This window comes from Rhinopithecus bieti, unplaced genomic scaffold (genome assembly GCF_001698545.2).
Source record: "Rhinopithecus bieti isolate Rb0 unplaced genomic scaffold, ASM169854v2 scaffold_30732, whole genome shotgun sequence".
NCBI lineage: Eukaryota > Metazoa > Chordata > Mammalia > Primates > Cercopithecidae > Rhinopithecus > Rhinopithecus bieti.
The window spans coordinates 2,966,007-2,984,089 of record NW_016814045.1 but is presented as its reverse complement, the minus strand read 5'-3'; the positions used below and the strand labels follow the sequence as shown (position 1 = coordinate 2,984,089).

Below are 18,083 nucleotides of genomic sequence, written 5' to 3'. Positions count from 1 at the left end.
GCTGGACTCCAAGGTTGAGGGTCTCAGCTGGGCTCACCGTGGGAGGAAAGGAAAGAAGAAGGGTTGGTGTTGACTGGGAGGTAATTACCTGGAATGGGGCTTAGGGCTTTTGAAAGTTCTCAGATATTTCAGGTTAGGGATTTCTGCAGCAGGGCTAAGTTTAACTGGCTTTCTTGCCCATTCTCCCTTCCTTCTTGTAGCCCCAGATAAACTACTTTGCATCTGGGGGCAATAGCCAGTTCTGGAAAGAGAATTATTAGAGACTCATGTGAAGACATGGTGAGCCAATCATCAAAAATATTTGCTAGATGAATAAATAAGTTGTTTGTGCAGGGTGCAGGACAGTGGTTTTCAGAGCCTGAGATCTCTGCCGCAATACTGCTCACGGTATGTGTGGGTCTTTTATTGGAGCGGATGTTTCAGAGCAGGCTTGTATCAGAACTGACACATCCATATGCATAGCGCCTGCCGTGCCTGCACGGAGCTTCCGTGTCTGCCACAAGCATTCAGCTCTATAAATGGACGTGTTACGATGTGTCCATTTATACCGACAGCTATTATTTGCCATTGTTAACATTCTCCTTTAAAGTTCTCTCTGTAAGCAGTCCCGAGGCACAAGTGCGCAAACCTAAATTACTTTTAAATGCCAATGATCAGTTCTTGGGTACTGTGTCTGCCAGGAAAACTCCCTAGCCAGACAAATAGATACCCAGTGGATAAGGTTTGGTATATACAGCACATGGTCCGGTAGCAGTTCTGAGATTTCCCAGCTAATTAGCATTCTGTTTTTAAGGCTGCACTCCTTTTTCTGCTAATAGAGACAGCACCATTTCTTGGGCTCAGAGATGGGGTATTTGTCTGAGATAACTACTAAAGCCCATGATTTAGCCCCAGGTGATCATATCTTCCCACTGCTGACATGTACACCAAATAAACAGAGGCTGTGTCAAGGAAGGAATGAAGCCTCAAACAGACATTCCTTCTTGGTAAGTGATAAGCTTTTATCAAGTCCCGACTGCACATCGCACACAGTTCTTACTAATTTCTACCTATTATCTCACTTAATCCTGGTGACGACCTAGTGATTACCATCACCAGTTTACAGAAGATAAAACGGAGGCACCCAAAAGTGAACGGTCACATAGTCACTGAGAGGCAGAACTGGGATTTGAACTCAGTTTACATCTAGAACCTGTAACCTGAACCACTCGCTTTGCTATACTGCCTAAGATTAGAGAAGAAATGAAAGGCAAAAACCGTGGTCCAAATCCCACCTCCAGACAAGTTCAATTTTATTTTATGGGGTTTCAAAATCAGTAAATTTTGCTTGAAAATCTGGATTTCCAGCTTCTCTGGAGAAATGAAATGTGTTAACACTGGGCGCCCAGTCCTACCTGACAACAACAGGCCGACCAGAGTGGCAGGTTCCCTCTTAAACATAGTATATGCTCTTCTATCTGCAGGGGGCCTGCTCCATTAGTCCTACAAGCTTCTAGGGAGTCCCACTGACATGTGGCCACCTCTTATCCCAGAAAGACCCCATTCTTCAATAGAATAGTTGAGATTTTCTCTTTCTGTTTTGCTAGCTGGTGATCTTGGGCACACTGCTTCTCCTCCCTAAGCCTTCATTTCCTTTTCAATAAAATAAGGATGATTAACCTGTAACCAAACCATAATTTTTGCCTTTTTTTTTTTTTTTTTTTTTTTTTTTTTTTTTTTTGAGACAGATTCTCGCACTGCCACCCGGGCTGGTGTGCAGTGGCATGATCTCAGCTCGCTGCAACCTCTGCCTCCTAGGTTCGAAAGATTCTCCTGCCTCAGTCTCCCAAGTAGCTAGGCTTACAGGCGTCCGCCACCACACCCAGCTGACTTTTTGTATTTTTAGTAGAGATGGAGTTTCACCATGTTGGCCAGGCTGTTCTTAAACTCTTGACCTCATGATCCGCCCCCTTTGTCCTCCCAAAGTGCTGAAATTACAAGCGTGAGCCGCTGCGCCCGGCCAAGCCATAATTTTTAAAGTGAAAGTTAAATGAACCTATAGTCCCAGCTGCTCGGTAGACTGAAGTGGGGGAATTGCTTGAGCCTGGGAGTTCAAACTTGCAGTGAGCCATCATGGCACCAGTACACTCCAGCCTGGGCAACACAGTGAGACCCGACTCAGAAAATAAATAATTCAAATGAGATGACACATGGAAAGGACTTAGTCGGTAGAGCTCGGCACAAAGTAGATGCTCAATAAATACAATGTTAGTATTCTGCACCCCCATCCTCATGCAACCTTCATCCTTATTGATGCACAGAGAGATTATCTTACAGTTGGGCTATTGGCTTGTGAGGTTAGAGGAGAGGGAGCGTTTTGGGGTTTGGTTTGGTAGTCGGGATTTTCTCTGACTCAGAAACAAGAAATTTAACATTTTATTTGAAATTACTTGATTTCGAGATGTTGGCACCTAATGCAAAATCTTCTTAAGCACTAAGTGTCCGTACTGTGTTGGCCAAATCCACCCATCTGTGGGTCCCATTCAACTACTGATGTAGGTCATGCCTCCCAGTCCCTGGGGTGAGCCTGCTGCAGGCCAAGGAAGTGAATGGAAGATTCTGGTGGTTTTTCCTGCAGCTGTAGGTGTCAATAATCTTGCTAATATGTTAGCAAGTCTCGATGCCATAATTCCTTGAATAGGTTAAAATCCAACTGCCTGCTGACGCCTTGAAAAAGTGACTCTAATGGTGGCAATCAAGACAGCTGTGGGGAGGCAAATATGGGAGCAGATCTTCCCAAAACCAATTCACATGGGCGATTGCTAATTGCACAAAGCAGAGCACTGTTCCTGGACTTGAACTTCCCTTTCTACTACATCCTGTGGTGTTTTGAGGCTGATAACTCTGCCTACATCAGGGTATGGCCCTGGCATGTTCCAGAAGTGAGTGACTTTGCCCTACTTCTTCAAAGTCACACATCACTAGTCATTTTCGCTGAAGCATCCCAAAGACTCTAAATACCGAGGGACCAACACATTCTTTAGCTTGACTCATCATCGTTTATTTAGATAGACTATTTCCTCAATACATGCACATCTATGTGCCTCTCTGTCACCAGCACCATCTCGACTCTGTCATTGATTCCTGTTCTTTGAGAACCAAGTAGAGTCAACGACTCATAAGTCCTACAATTCCCTTCCCTGGCCTACTCTAGAATTTTTCTCCACTTGTTTTTTAAAGTCCTAATGGTAAAGTAATAATTGCATAGTTTCATTGTAACCACAGGCAACGTTTCCATGCTTGGTTTGAAAACCACCTGCTCCAGAATCTCCTGGACCTTATTTAAAATGCAGGTTCCTGAGCCCTGTTAACAACTAACTGAATCCTAATTTCTGGTCAAGTCCCAGGAATCTACATGTTTAAACTGCTCCACAGCTGATTCTGTAACTTTTGAGAACGACTGGCATGCAGAATACAGACTTGGCATTGAAATGAGGAGAGATCTGGGTTCGAGTCTCAGACTCCCCACTAGTCCTGAGCCAATTGCTAACTTCTCTACTAAGCTTAGTTTCTTCATAGAGACTAAATGCAGTACCTAATGCAGACAATGTTTGTAAAAGAGTTAGCACTAACACATAGTAAGCACTTCAAATGTTAATGGTTATTCGTATATCATTTAATTGCTATAACAACCCAATGGGGTTGGTGGGATTATCCTTCTTTAAAAGATGAAGAAACTCGGACTCAGCAGGGTTAGGTAGTTTGTCCAAGGTCACACAGCAGAGTCAAAATATGAATCTACATTAATGTGACTCACTGTTAACAGTGTTTAAAACAATTGGGGGAAATCAATCCAAAATTAAAATGAGAGCGAAGAGGCCTGAGAATAAAAAGCAGGGAACTTCCACGCATGTAAGGCAAGTGTCTGTTGTCTGTGTTGGATTTTCCTGTGCTGTTCAGCGTCTGGCCAGGAGTGGGGATGAGACAGGCAATGGTTGTGGCTCACATTGAGTCCTTTGTGCCTAATATCCAAGCCTTCATTGCTCTTAATTTGTCAATCCCTTAGAATGTTGTCAGCCAAGGAGGTCCCACATCATGACAATGGAGAATGTGGGAGGGCCTCATCTGGAACAAAGGCAAAGAACAAAGCCTCCCTTTCAGTTACTTTGATGCTTTTTCTCCAAACAGTGGAGGGTGGAGGACCTCTGGTTCTCTTTGGAGCCCTTTTGGGTTTCTCCCTGTGAGTGCCCTACAAGCTGAGGATGGAGTCTGGCCCAGCTTTCAGCTAATGCCGACTCCACCTGCACCTTGGAAACATGACCCCAGCTAGACTGTGAGCTGGCTGTCATCTGTCCCAGGCCAGTCTAATCCGCACATCTTATAGAGAGAAGGAAAAAGTGAAAAAGCTATCTTGAAAAAGAGATGCCAAGACCCACAGAGCTTCCTCAGATTGGGTTACTGTACCACAGTTGGGCTAGGTGGGAGAAGGTGAAGCTGTTTAGGAATGAGATAACAGTTTGAGATAAGGAATTAAACCATTAAATAATCTAACCAATATATTATTAGTATTTTGTTTAACAAAGCAGATTATCAAATCATACATTCCCATTTAATTAAATAAAATAGAAGGTACACTTAAAAGTTTGAATATGATTTGGTATATATATTTGCATGGGGAAAAAAGTCTGAAGGACATAAACCAAATGGTAGCAACTGTCAACTCTAAGTGATAGGAATTTAGATGATTTTAGTTTTTAAATCAACTTTATTGAGGTTTAATCTACCTAAAAAATGCATCCATTTCATCTATATGGTTCTATTTATTTTGACCAGTGAATAGCCACGTAACTACCACCAAAATGTCCTTCTGTCTTCAGTCAGTCCTCTCTCCCATGCATGGACTCTGGCGAACACCAATCTGCTTTCTTTCACTACAGTTTTGCCTGTATAACTGTTTCATATAAATGGAAGAAAAGGAATCACATAGTATGTTACCTTACGCAGCTAACATCTTTCACTTAGCACAGTATTTTGAAATTCACCCTATGTCGTATTGTCAGTAATTTGTTCTTTGTTACTACTGAGTAGTATTCCAGTGTATGGGTATACTTCAGTGTGTCTATCCATTCCCCTGTTGATGGGCGTTCAGGTGGTTTCCAAGTTTGGGTTGTTATGAATAAAGCTGCTATGAACATTGAGTTAGATGAGTCATTGTGTGAATGCAAGTTTTCATTTCCCTCGTGTAAATACTTGAGTGATTTTATATTTTTTCCTTACCCATTTTCTTTTTTTTCTTGCTTTTTTTTTTTTTTTTTTTTTTTGAGACAGAGTTTCACTCCTGTTGCCCACGCTGGAGTACAATGGCACAATCTTGGCTCACTGCAACCTCTGCCTCCCAGGTTCAATTGATTCTCCTGCCTCAGCCTCCCAAGTAGCTGGGATTACAGGTGTCCACCACCACGCCTGGCTAATTTTTGTATTTTTAGTAGAGACGGGGTTTCACCACGTTGGCCAGGCTGGTCTTGAACTCCTGACGTCTGGTGATCCACCCACCTCGGTCTCCCAAAGTGCTGGGGTTACAGGCATGAGCCACCATCCTTATCCATTTTCTAATATTTCTACAATGACCAGACATTACTTAACAACAATGATGGCAAATACCAGAGTAGGGAAAATCTGTCCTCTATCCCATTGTCTTAGAAAACTAATGTAAATTGCGAAGAAAGCCTCCATGAGTACATATGACCCATGGTTATCTTGACTTCAGACGGCGTATTCAACTCCTTCCCATGAAATTTAGATGTGATTAGAGAGATTTCTTGAGTTCTTGGTAAGAATTCAGAGGATACTGAATTGGCAAGGGTGTTGGGCCGTCTTTTACACTGACGGTGGGAATGGAATGCCAATTAGTATAACCCCCTCAACAGGCAATCTGGCAACAGCTACCAAAATTGAAAATACACATATTCTTCAATCTATCAATTTAACTTTGATAAATTTACTTTAAACATAATCTTATTTAAGTCTCCAGAGATGTTTAGGTAAGTGTTATTTGCAGAGAAAATGTCTTGGGAGCTACCTAAATTCCCGCCAATAGGACCCAAGGCAAATGAATCATGGTATGTTCATTCACCAAACTATTGTAGAGTTGTTATAAGGAATGAGGTTGATCTTTAAATATGAAACATATCCAGAGCTCATAAATGAGAAAACTAGGTGCAGATGATCTGTACAGTGTTTTACCACTTGTGTTTTCAAGCGTTATGCTTGTATTTGTTCACATGTATCTTTTTTTTTTTTTTTTTGAGACAAGGTCTCACTTTGTCAGCTGGGTTGGAGTGCAGTGGCTCACTGCAGCCTCAACCTACCTCCTCCTGGGCTCAAGCGATCCTTTTGCCTCAGTCCCTGCAGTAGCTGGAACTACAGGCACATGCCACCACACCCAGCTAATCTTTGTTGTTGTTGTTGTTGTTGTTGTTGTTGTATTTTTTATAGAGATGGGGTTTTACCATGTTGCTTAGGCTGGTCTCAAACTCCTGAGCTCAGGTGATCCACCCACCTTAGTCTTCCAAAGTGCTGGAATTACAGGCATGAGCTACCGCACCTGGCCCACACGTGCTTTTATATATGTGAAATATTTGTTGACAAATTCATAGGAAATGCGGACAGTAATTGCTTCTGGAAAGGCAAACTTCTCAACTTGGGCAGAAGGGTGTTGCTTTTCATTCCATACTCTTTGATCTCTCTGGATTTTCTTTTGTCATGTGCATATATTTGTGTAATATAAAACAATTTTATGAGTTAAATCCATCTGATCTCAGCCCAAAGAATGGGGGTGCCCCCATTTCACTTGATTCCCCAGCATCTGATGCCAGAGAGCACTTTCCCAGCAAGAACTCACAGGACTCTGAGCTGGCCATGCCCCACACTGCCTCTGTCTCTGCCACGGTTGACCCTCCATAACTGGAAACCATGATCATTACCATTTGCATAAGTACAACCACATTGACCCACGGCTGTGACTGTCAGTTTTGAATGAAGGGAATTATTTGTATTCAACGGGCATTTCTGATTGTGGCCTTGACCAGCCCTGAGATATCTTTCAACAACGAATCACCAGCAGCCAACCCCATGACCTTTGGAAAATGAATTTGCCTGCCATTGGGCTGGCCCCAGTTCTCTTGCCCAAGTAAAATGTCAATTAGATCACTGGCTGAATATCGCTTTTGTCTACTTAAGCATATACAGCTCACAAAGCCATAAATGTTTAGTTGCTTCTTTCTTGAAAAAAGACTCCACACCCAAGTTCAAAGTATGCTCCTGGCTCCATATGGTCACTGAAAAAAATTGATTCATTGGAAAAATACAAATATTGAGTCATTATTCAGTCATCTGGCAAATCAAGCTTTGGGTCATTGTCAACAGACTGCATGTGATTTGGGTCCATGGATGCCTTCAGGCTCATAGAATAGGTGTTTTATGCATTCATCTCCATCTGCACTCCCAGCCCACATTGTTACCTACACCAGACAATGAAGAAGATAAAACCCAATGTTCAGTCTGGGCGCAGTGGCTCATGCCTGTAATTCCAACAATTTGGGAGGCTGAGGCGGGCAGATCACCTGAGGTGAGGGATTCGAGACCAGCCTAGCCAACATGGTGAAATACTGTCTCTACTAAAAATACAAAAATTAGCCAGGTGTGGTGGTGGCTGCCTGTAATCCCATCTACTCGGGAGGCTGAAGCAGGAGAATCACTTGAACCTGGGAGGCCGAGGTTGCTGTGAGCCAAGATTGTACACTCCAGCACGGGCAACAAGAGCAAAACTCCATCTCAAAACAAATAAACAAACAAACAAAAAACCAGTGTTCTATTCAGTGATCTCTAGGATTTGCATAGAGAAAAATGAATAGGGAGGGGGTCATGGCTGAGTGATGGTGATTCAGCCCAAAGCAATAAGAGTAAGAAGGACATCATCATGTAGTTACACTTCAATTAACTGTAATTAGTTTCTGGAGTTTTCTGTACTTGACTTTTAAGACATTTCACAGGAATTGAAACACAAGGAGCTTTCCAAAATTTTTTTTAAACAGAATGTCCCTGGCCCCATTCCCTTTAATCTGCCTTTTGCTGCCCATACCTTATTTTTTATTTCAATAGGTTTTCGGGGAACATTTTGGTTACATGAATAAGTTCTTTAGTGGTGATTTCTGAAATTTTGGTGCACCCATCACCTGAGCAGTGTACCCTGTACCCAGTGTGTAGTGTTTATCCCTTGCCACCAGCCGCCCTTTCCCCCAAGTCCCCAAAATCTGATGTATCATTCTTATGCTTTTGTATCATGCCTTAAATATCTCGAGATTCTTTTGACCCAGTGTTAGCCTTAAACATGGTTTCCAGCTACATGAAAAATAAATAGACCACAAAGCCAAGATTCTCAGCTTTAGCTCAGCTTCAGAAATGGTCTTGTTTTGTTCTCTAAGGACAGTGTTGGTCTCTTGTAGTTACATCTCCTATGGCCCCATTAAATGATGCTCTCACTGCTGCTAAGCAGCTGCTAATGTTGAAAGGGGTACATCATTGCCATGCACACCAAAACACCAAGGTTCCCAAGCTAAGCCCTTCCTTATTGTGTGCCTCCGAAGTTGAACAGTTTAACCCTTCCTGGGCTCTCTTTACATGTTCTGGCCATCTTAAAGTGAGTGCTAGCACTGAACTTCCATTTGGGTCCATTGTGAAATTGCTTCATACCATTTGCACCTTTCCAGCCATTAGAATGGTCCACGTGCAGCTTGGGGAACTTGCTGTCAACCCATACAATTGGGTTGTGGATGTTCGAATGTTCTCTGGCGAATTGTTTGTTGTCACGGAAGATGAGTCTTCTTGGTATGTCAAGCCAAGACCCTTTTCTGGAATCAGATCCTTAATGCAATTAGATTTCCTGAAATGATTTCCTTTCTTTGCCCATTTTACTACCAAGGCAGGTATGAGATGTGCTTTTATAATAAGTGGTTTGGCTAGCATGCAATTCCTCTACTGCAGCCAGCCTCACTGCCTATTGAAAAGGGGCAAATTGGGCGGGCCGAGGTGGGGGAGCGGGGGCGGGGGGACTGCGTGGAATTGAGGTTGCCCTACTGAAAGTCATAGACTTACCAAGCTAGAGAGGGCTTTAAGAAATACATCATATGGTCCAAATTTCTCCTTTTAAACATGTGGCCAATTGGCAAGACCAGCACCTAGGTTCCATTGGTCTGTGTCTGGGTCTTAATTTGTAAAGGCGATTGATGGATGATACAGACAGGTCAATGCCATTTACAAAAAGTTTACTGTTACTCACTGGTCCCTAGAAATGGTGGCACAGCATGTCATTCAGGGCCACAGGGGAAGCACCAGAGTCGGGCAGAATGCAGAAACAGGAGCAAGGGGAAAGCTGGGGCCAAAGCCTTTATTGGGGTTTCATAGGAAAGGCAAGGCAGGGCAGGGGAAACGGCTTAAGAATGGCTAGTTTGAATAATTCATGTGGGCCTTGGGGCATAAGGGCTATTCCTAGTCATCCTGTATACAGCCTTGGGTTGATTTAGGGCAGAGTAGAGGCTGGCTTGGTGTGTGAGCTAGATACAGCTGGTGGTTAGGATATGGACTTGGGATTAGTTGGTCTGTATATGAAAGATAGGCTCATTGGCAATTTGTTTACTGTCTCTAGGAATGAGCTAGCTCTGGAAGGGGCAGTCTCTCCCATGCCAAGAACCCTTCCCTCCCCCAACAAGATGTCAAACTATTTTCAAGTAGAGAAAATTTAAAAACATAATTAATACACCCCTAAATCCCTGGGACTCCTCAATCCCTCCACTTCTCACCACACTGAAGCCCTAGATGGAATGAAAGAGTCAAGCATCCCTGAGTTCTAGTAGCATTTCAGACTTGAAGATATAATTTAATCACCTGTTATTGCTTTACTTTTTTTCACTGGTGTATCAGGTGTCACTCGTCTCTAAACAGTGTGACCCAAGGGGTTAGCAATCAAGTCCTTACTTCTCTGCCAAATGCTATCTTAGGATTTTAAGTAATTCTTCTCTCTAATCCTTACTTTCCTCTTCTGTTGAAAATTACGGGCTTGCATCTGATGATCTCTGAGATCACTTTCAACAGTGGCATTTTACAGTTCTATAGCTGCAACCACCCTGAGGGCTGGAATCTCCTTCAGCAGAGTTGAAGTTCATAGCAGGTGATTTTGTTAATGATCCAAAGGCAAACGGTGATGTTTGGTGCGTGGATAGGTAGGGAAAGAGGAAGGTAGGATCATAGATAAGTAAGTAGGTGAATGTTTCCCAAGAAATCTCAGTGTTACAGTTGGTAATCAGGGCTCAGAAAATAAGTCCAAGGAAGATAACTCCTTAGGACTGGAAGACTTGGACAGCCCATCCCCTTCCTCTTCCTCCCCGTCCTACTCCCACTCCCAAATAAAACAAAAAGGTCATCTCCTACATGCACGCTCCTGAATTCTGTTCTGAAATATGTGGGATGCATAAAATAGCAAATGCCGTCAGATCTCAAGTTGGGCAAATACAGAGACAGCATTTCTAGTCTCATTGAAAAGTAGTTGTCAGAAATATGCCATTCACTCAGAGTCTCTAAGTGCTCTGTCAAGCTGTAACTTGATTAAAATTGAAAACCACATTGCTTGAAAACCAAACGTGAAATCGAAATCTCTTTACTCAGTGCTCTTACATTCTGGAGCCTGGGCTTATGGATTATCCTCAGTTAATTTATGCCATCTTTGTGCCATACATTAATTTTGAATATATTTGTTGAAAATTTCCTGTAGCTTGCATTTATGGTTGTCAAAGGGGCTTTTATCTTGAAAAAAATGGTGCTGGTTTTAATTACAATTCTAAATAGCTTCATAACCATCGTGAACCCTGGATTTACATCATCTTTATGACAGCCACGCAATTCCCACTTTATTGATTTTGTCATTTGCTTCATTACGGTTAATGCAAACCTTTTGTATAGAGACAATTCTGGGGCCTCTCTCTTCTTGGAGGGGTTAGTACAGAATATCATGACCAAGATAGACCCCGTCCCTCTACCCCCTCCTTCTGCCGCAGTGCTGACCCAAGGAAAAGTCAGGATGGAAAATATTTCCAAAGTGGCTATCCATCACAGGCAAAGGAAACGTTAGCGCTGATTATCCAACCTTTCATGATCGGGTGGGTTCAGACTTCTCTGCTTTGAAGTCCTAGAGATAGCATCACTCATGTTGTGAGACTATGTGTCCACCCCATCGCAAGCCTCACTCTCTGTTTAGAGAAGGGTTGCAGCAGCAGCCACCCACTTTTGCATTTCATGTGTGGATCTTGCATGCCCTGCACCCAGCCCGCTCCGGGGCCCAGGAACCAAAGCATAATATGGTTGATGGGGATGTGCTGAGTTCCCGAGATGTAAACGCCAAGAATGCCTGTGAGTAACCTAGGGTGGAAAATCAAAACCTTTGGTGATTAACTTGAAATGGAACATTGTAAAGCAAAAAACAGAATGAGGGAGCTTAAGGAAGTATAGGAAGACACAGCTTATCAATTTGTATCCATCAGGGACAGGCTTCAGAGAGCCAGGAGCAGCTGAGGGAGCTCAGAAAGCTGCTGGGCGCCCAATGCGTAAGGAAGGCTGCTGCAGGGGAGTCTGTGGATAGAGTCCAGGGTACTATGTAAGTGGCATTTGGATGGCTGAGAAAATAACACATTTGATCTGGAAACAAGGAATTTTCCCCCCAAGTCTTACTTGAAAGGACCTTACTTTTCCCAAACCAAGGCTTATAAGAGAACTAGCCTTTAACTGGGATAGAAAAGTAGAATGAACTTGCCAGAAAGGGCAGTACAAGTCCAAAGATCATTTCTGAAAGAGACAAAGGAGTGGGGTGATCCATTTCTAGTGTAATTTACTGGAGAATGTTGGGGAAAGTCCTAGAAGGCCCATTCTCTGCCCTTGCATCTCCCGGAACTTCTCAGTGAGTCGCTCCATTTGGGACTATCCCCGGGGATGGCTTTCTCCTCTTCTGCCTTCAGAGACTGTGTTCGCCACTTCTAGACTCTTTTTCCAGTAGATGTGGGAGTCTAGTCTTAGCTTTCTAAAAGCTGTGAAATTATTGAATGCTGGAAACACTGTTGAATGCTCTTTAAAAGCTGCTTCTGTGACAAATGGAACAGGAAAATATGCTGTTTCTAAGACACAGAAGAGCTGAGCAGGAAGAGGAGGCATCTCCAAGAGATGGGGTAGTAGGATCCCCAGTGGCCCGACACCTTGTGTCTAACCCCTATGCATCCAGAAGTTGGAAAGCTGGTCTTGTCCCGCCTAAGAACTCCTACGTGAATCTCTACCTGATGGGCACCGTTGAGGGCTTTTGAGCTTGGTGGTTTTCCGTGGAGTGCTTTGGTAGAAGTTAATACCACATTCATTCATACTTGTGTTTTTTTTTTCCACCCTGCTGTTCAGACCTCTGACCCCCTGGAGAGTCCTTGTCTTAACTGTTCCAAACAGGAGGAAATTTACACTTACATTCTCAATGTACTGCATTAAAAATAAAATCTGACTCCTCAGACAGTACCTGTAACAACAAAATGAGAAAAACCTCATGTGAGGACGGACTCAGGGACTGAATTAAAACTCAGCAGCCCTGAATGCCAACTCTTGAGGGGCCCATAGAAATCATCTATTTCTTGCCTTTGTTTTACCAATAGGGAAATTTTAGCCCAGAGAAGTTAGGCCATAGTCCAACGAGGTCAAAAATCCTTATCATCTGATTCCTGAGCAAACTGTTTGTATTTTTTCCACTAAACCACACCATCTTAAAAACAAATCTCTACTGCTGGCAAATGAATAAAAGAAAATCACTCTTTCTTATCCTCCCCCAGAACAGTGGCTCTCATCCTCAGTTCTGAAGGGTGAACAATGCCCTTATTTCCTCCCCTTTTGGAATCAGGGAAGGAATTAGAAATTTCTTCAGAAATTTCTTCAGCCAATTAAGTAGAAGTAACTGCAATGAAGAGCTCTGGACCCAGAAGCTTGTGGGCAGAACTGGCCTTCACCCAGGTGGTACCCAAGTAGGAACCATCTCTGTGGGCCCCCCAGATGTTTTTGGATTTACCAGTGAGACTGACTTGGCTGCTCCGGAGAGTCCTGGGAGAATTTAGAGACAGCATAAGGAAAAACTACTCACCATTTTCACCAGGCCCTCCCACCATCTCTTCCCCAGGAGCCGTTGTGCGTCCATAGCCCACCCAGACCAATGGCCTCTGCAGGAAGGGGTTTCTGGTCAGAAGCACTTCCCTCACTGCCCTAAGTGAGGGTAACAGCCTGGCCTCCTTTCTTCCCTTTTAAGATAACCAGTCTGAGCAAAGGCACACACATACACACACACACACACACACACACACACACACGAGGAACTCGGCTTCTGAAATGCAAATGCAATCTACTGAGTTATCTGTGCTGGCTACTGATGCAAAAGGAGGAGCAGTGGTGTGGAAAATACAAAACAGTGGCTAATCCCACACTATTTTACGCTGGACTTGGGAGCCTAGCAGGTGATTTTTCTCCTTCCATCAAGTTTACCATCCTCATTCTCTTTGCCTAAACTGACATTTTTCTCCCTGAATCTTAAGTGATTGGGAGTATCCCCAAAGCAAGCTGGGGGAGAGAGTTTTAAAATTTTTTATAAATAATCCCCCAAAATAGGTGAATTCAATTTCCTCATGTTTCTCTCCTTCATTTGCATTGCTCTTCAATGCCAAGATATTTCTTTTCACACCCAGATAGAATCAGGTTTGCTGTCTCATCGTGTAAGAACTGATCCTAGGCTTCCCTGTCTTTCACTGTGACGTCGTCAGAGGGAAACCACCCTCAAAATGGGGTGGTCTCATAAAGTTGCTGCCTGTCGTGGAAAGAGCAATCTTCACTTTTTTTTCCTTTCCTAAGGTAACATTCACATAATATAGAACTAACCATTTAAAAGTACAATTCAGTGGCATTTAGTACCTTCACAGTGTTGTGCAGCCATCACTTTTATCTATTTCTTTTTGTTTTTTTCTTTTTTGAGATGGAGTCTCAATCTGTCACCCAGGCTGGAGTACAGTGGTGCGATCTTGGCTCACTGCAACCTCCGCCTCCCAGGTTCAAGCGATTCTCCCGCCTCATCCTCCTGAGTAGCTAGGACTACAGGCGCCCACCACCACACTTGGCTAATTTTAAAATAATATTTTAGTAGAGACAGGGTTTCACCATATTGGCCAGGCTGGTCTAGAATTCCTGACCTCGCGATCCACCCACCTCAGCCTCCCAAAAATCACTCAAGACTCAGGGGGAAAAAAATGTCAGTTTAGGCAAAGAGAGTGGGGATGGTAAACTTTTATCTATTTCTAAAACATTTTCATCACCCCCAAGGGAAATTCCATACCCACTCAGCAGTCACACCCCATTCCCTCCCTGCCCCCAGCCTCTGGCAATTGCTGATCTGCTTTCTGCTTCTATGAATTTATCTGTTCTGGACATTTTCTATTCATGGAATCACACAATAGGTGACCTTTTATGTCTGGCTTCTTTCACTTAGCATAGTGTTTTCAAGAGTCATCCATGTTGCCCCGTGCATCAGTACTTCATTCTTGTTTTGTGGCTGAATAATATTCCTGTATGTGTACGTACCACAATTTGTGTATCCACTCATCCGCTGACAGACACTCGGGCTGTTTCCGCCTTTTGGCTCTTGTGAATGGTGCCGCTGTGAACATTCGTGTGCGAGTTTTTGTTTGAACACCAGTTTTTAATTCTTTAGGCTATATCCCTAGGGATGGAATTGCTGGGTCATATGGTAAGTCTATGTTTCACTTGTTGAGGAACCACCAAACTGTTTTCCACAGCAGCTGCACCATTTTACATCCCCTCCAGCCATGTAAGCGTGTTCCAGTTTCTCCACATCCTCACCAAGCACTTACTGTTCTTCATCGTTTTAATGATAGCCTTTCTAGTGCGTGTGAAGTGGAATCTCATGTGATCCTAGGGCTTTTTACTGAGTACCTCCTGTGTGCCAGGCACTGTGGGCCAGGTACAGTAGTGTGTAAAACAGAGACTGTACCTGCTCTCCTATTGCGGATAAGTTCAGGCATTCATTATTCCTCAAAAATAATAGTAAAGAAAAGGAAACTGGCCTCTTCTGGAGTATTTCCATGCTGCGTGTTAGCTAGATCGAAAGCGGCTATCAGCACAGCACGTGCTGCTGAGTTCTGATGCTCCTTTCCTCAGCAGTTAATTACAAGGACCTTGATATCCCCCATACACTGAGCTTACAAAGTATGTTTTAATTGGCCTCTGCTGCCACAGACATACCTTTGAGTGATGCCTCGCTAATGGCCACTCACCCCGAATACCCTACGACACAGTGTGGTTACTGTTGTCCCGTTCCTTTGGTTCCTGAGGCTTGTATACCCTTGGAAGACAAGCCTTATCACCTCTGGGGAAGGCCATGCCCAGGAATGATGGATTCAAATCGGTGTAATTTACCACTTTTGCCTGGAGCAAAGAGAACCATTTCTCCAGAGAAGCCATGCCTGTGCCCAAGAGAGCACTACGCTGTCCCAGCCTGGTCAGAAGGCCACCCATTGGGTCCTACTAGGTGACCTGGAATTGAAGCATCCATCCTCTCAAGGTGCAGGCACCCATCCATGATCCTCAGTGACTGAAGCTAAAATCAGTTACCATCCCCAGTGACCCTAAAAGTCAAATGGACCAGGACTCCCAAGGAATCTGAGAGACACAGGAGGGAGTGGTGGGGACACTGTTGACTGTGCTGCTCCCCCCATCCCCTACCCCCAACCCCATCTTCTGGGTAAGAATACTTTGCAGGCCAATGAAAGCGACTAGTTCCCAGTGACAAATACCGAGACTAAAGTTTGGCTTTCTCATCATCCTCTTCCCAGCCTACAATAACTTGAGTTATACCCACAGAGTGATATTAGGCTCCCTGTCTTTGTATTTTAAAAGTCAGAGAAAGGTGGAATAGCCTGATGGGTGAGCCCTGAGGCTCCTGGATTGGGAAGGCAGGTTTGAACTTGACTCTCCAATGTACTAGCCAAGTTCCTTTTTTGATGCTACATAACAACCTCTCTGAACCTCTGTTTTCTCCTGCACAATTCGTCCTACTCTGTGAAGTTAAGTGCTTGAATAAGGGGATGACCTAAGAGTCATGAGAGCTTGGAAAGAGCAGTTCATTTTGCCTGAGTTTGTGCGGGAAGGTCTGCTAGAGTATGTGGCCTTTGTGGAAGGTCTTGATGGATGGGGAGGGATTTCACAAACAGGGCAAGGACAAGCATAAGTGAACATGGAAACATGAAAGTACTTGGTGCATTCACGTATTACACAGAGAGAGGTGCAGCTAAGGAGTTAGGTCCTAAGGTCAGGCTAAGGAGTCTGGGCTGTTTCCAGAGGAGCAGCATCTCTTACAGTCATTGTGGGCATGGACAGAACTGGGTTCAATGCCAAGTTTAAAGACGTAGCTCTCAATGCCTCGCTTTCTTCTTCTGTAGGAATTATTGTGAGATCAGACTGGCATAAGACATTTAAATGGTGCTCAGTTCCATTGATGCTCGATGCTTAATAAGTGTTGAATAAATGTTGTGTGCAATTATTATCATGGTTGTGATGGTTTTATGATTGCTACAATTTATAATGTCAGCCACAGGGAGCCACTGAAGGTTTGCGTACAGATTATGGAATGTTAAGATTAAGAACTTATATGCCATAGATGGTGTGGCATTTGACTATTTTAGGTGGTACATTACTTGATTGGTTATTAGTTGGAAGTAGCCACTGAGAAATGAGATTAAATTTTGCGATTTCTCTCCTTAGTTGTTTCAACTATGGAAACTGTGAGTATGTGCACACGTTGGCATCCTTCTTTCAGTAAGGGAGCGATTTGTATTTTCTTTGGTGTAGGTTTTTGGTGGCTTCTTGTATTTCAATCTCATAACAGCAGGAGAAGTACGAAAAGCTTGTACTGAGTCTGAACTGCTGCCCTTAGTCCAGAAAGATTATATTGAATATCTCAAATAATAGATTCTTTGGTCTGGGATGGAAGAAGAAGTGATAAAGAGAGAGGTTCAAATCACAGAAGGGTCTAAGTTAGATGAAGAAGAATGTTTTTAAACTTTCATAAGAAACCAATTTCAGGTCATATAACTTCAGAGCTGAAAGAGAGCTTGGAGATTATGTAAAAAAGAATTCCTAAATTTAATATTACTTGTTTTAAAGCAAATAAAATTAAGCAATGCCACAAATACATTTTCAGAGTGCACACATTTCATTAACACACAAAATTCCTTTTGGACTAAATGTTATCTGCTTTTACAACTGAGACTCGGGGGCATGGATGTGAATCACTTAGTTTGCGTAGTTACAAATTATACAAGCCCTAGTCTTCCATTTTTATAAGGAAAAAAACGACTAGTCAATAACGAGAGCCTTCAAAGGGTTAGTTAGTATGGGCTGGAAATGTGAATAAATTCAAGGAAACCTTAATTTTCTTGCAGAGCAATCTATGTGATGTTTTTAAAGGGAAACAAAGATCTCTCAAGGCTGAAGGAGATGATGTGGTCTCAGTGTGCTGTCAGGGAGCGCTCCCCAGGATGGGCGGATTCATGGCCTGGACCCAGAGTGGGGATGCTTGCAATCTTGTATTTGAATGAAAACGAACATCTCACCTGGGCACTGACCTCCCATCCAGGAAGAAATATCTCAGCTCTGGCTCCTGCTTAGTGGTCATATTCACGCAACTGGAATCGCTTCATCTTTAGAGCCCAGTGGGAAGATTTTCTGAAACCCCCATGGGGATGAAAAGAAAAAAACTACCTCACTATAGTTCGTGCTGGGTGATTTAGAAAAACAGAGAAAAAAACAGAGATGTGGGAGATAACTTTTCATGCCCGTTAACAAAAGCACATTTCATCTTCCCAGTTTCTTGCTTCTTCCTCCCTCCTGCGCCTCTGCCGGGGAGGAACCACAGATGGTTATCGCTCAAGAGTGTAACTAGGGAAACCACAAACCTGCCCCAATCACTATGG

General features: G+C 43.4%; 1 protein-coding gene and 1 long non-coding RNA gene across 3 annotated transcripts in view; one reads left to right on the top strand and one right to left on the bottom strand.

Moving 5' to 3' along the window:
• SLIT3 (slit guidance ligand 3) overlaps positions 1–18,083 on the top strand; it is a 669,050-nt gene that overhangs the window by 438,656 nt on the left and 212,311 nt on the right. The window lies entirely within an intron of this gene.
• Positions 10,934–18,029, bottom strand: LOC108513613 (uncharacterized). The gene is made up of 3 exons (XR_001880958.1): positions 17,724–18,029; positions 12,532–12,580; positions 10,934–11,448 (listed from the first exon to the last, which is right to left on the bottom strand). It is a non-coding gene; the product is annotated as an uncharacterized LOC108513613 (long non-coding RNA).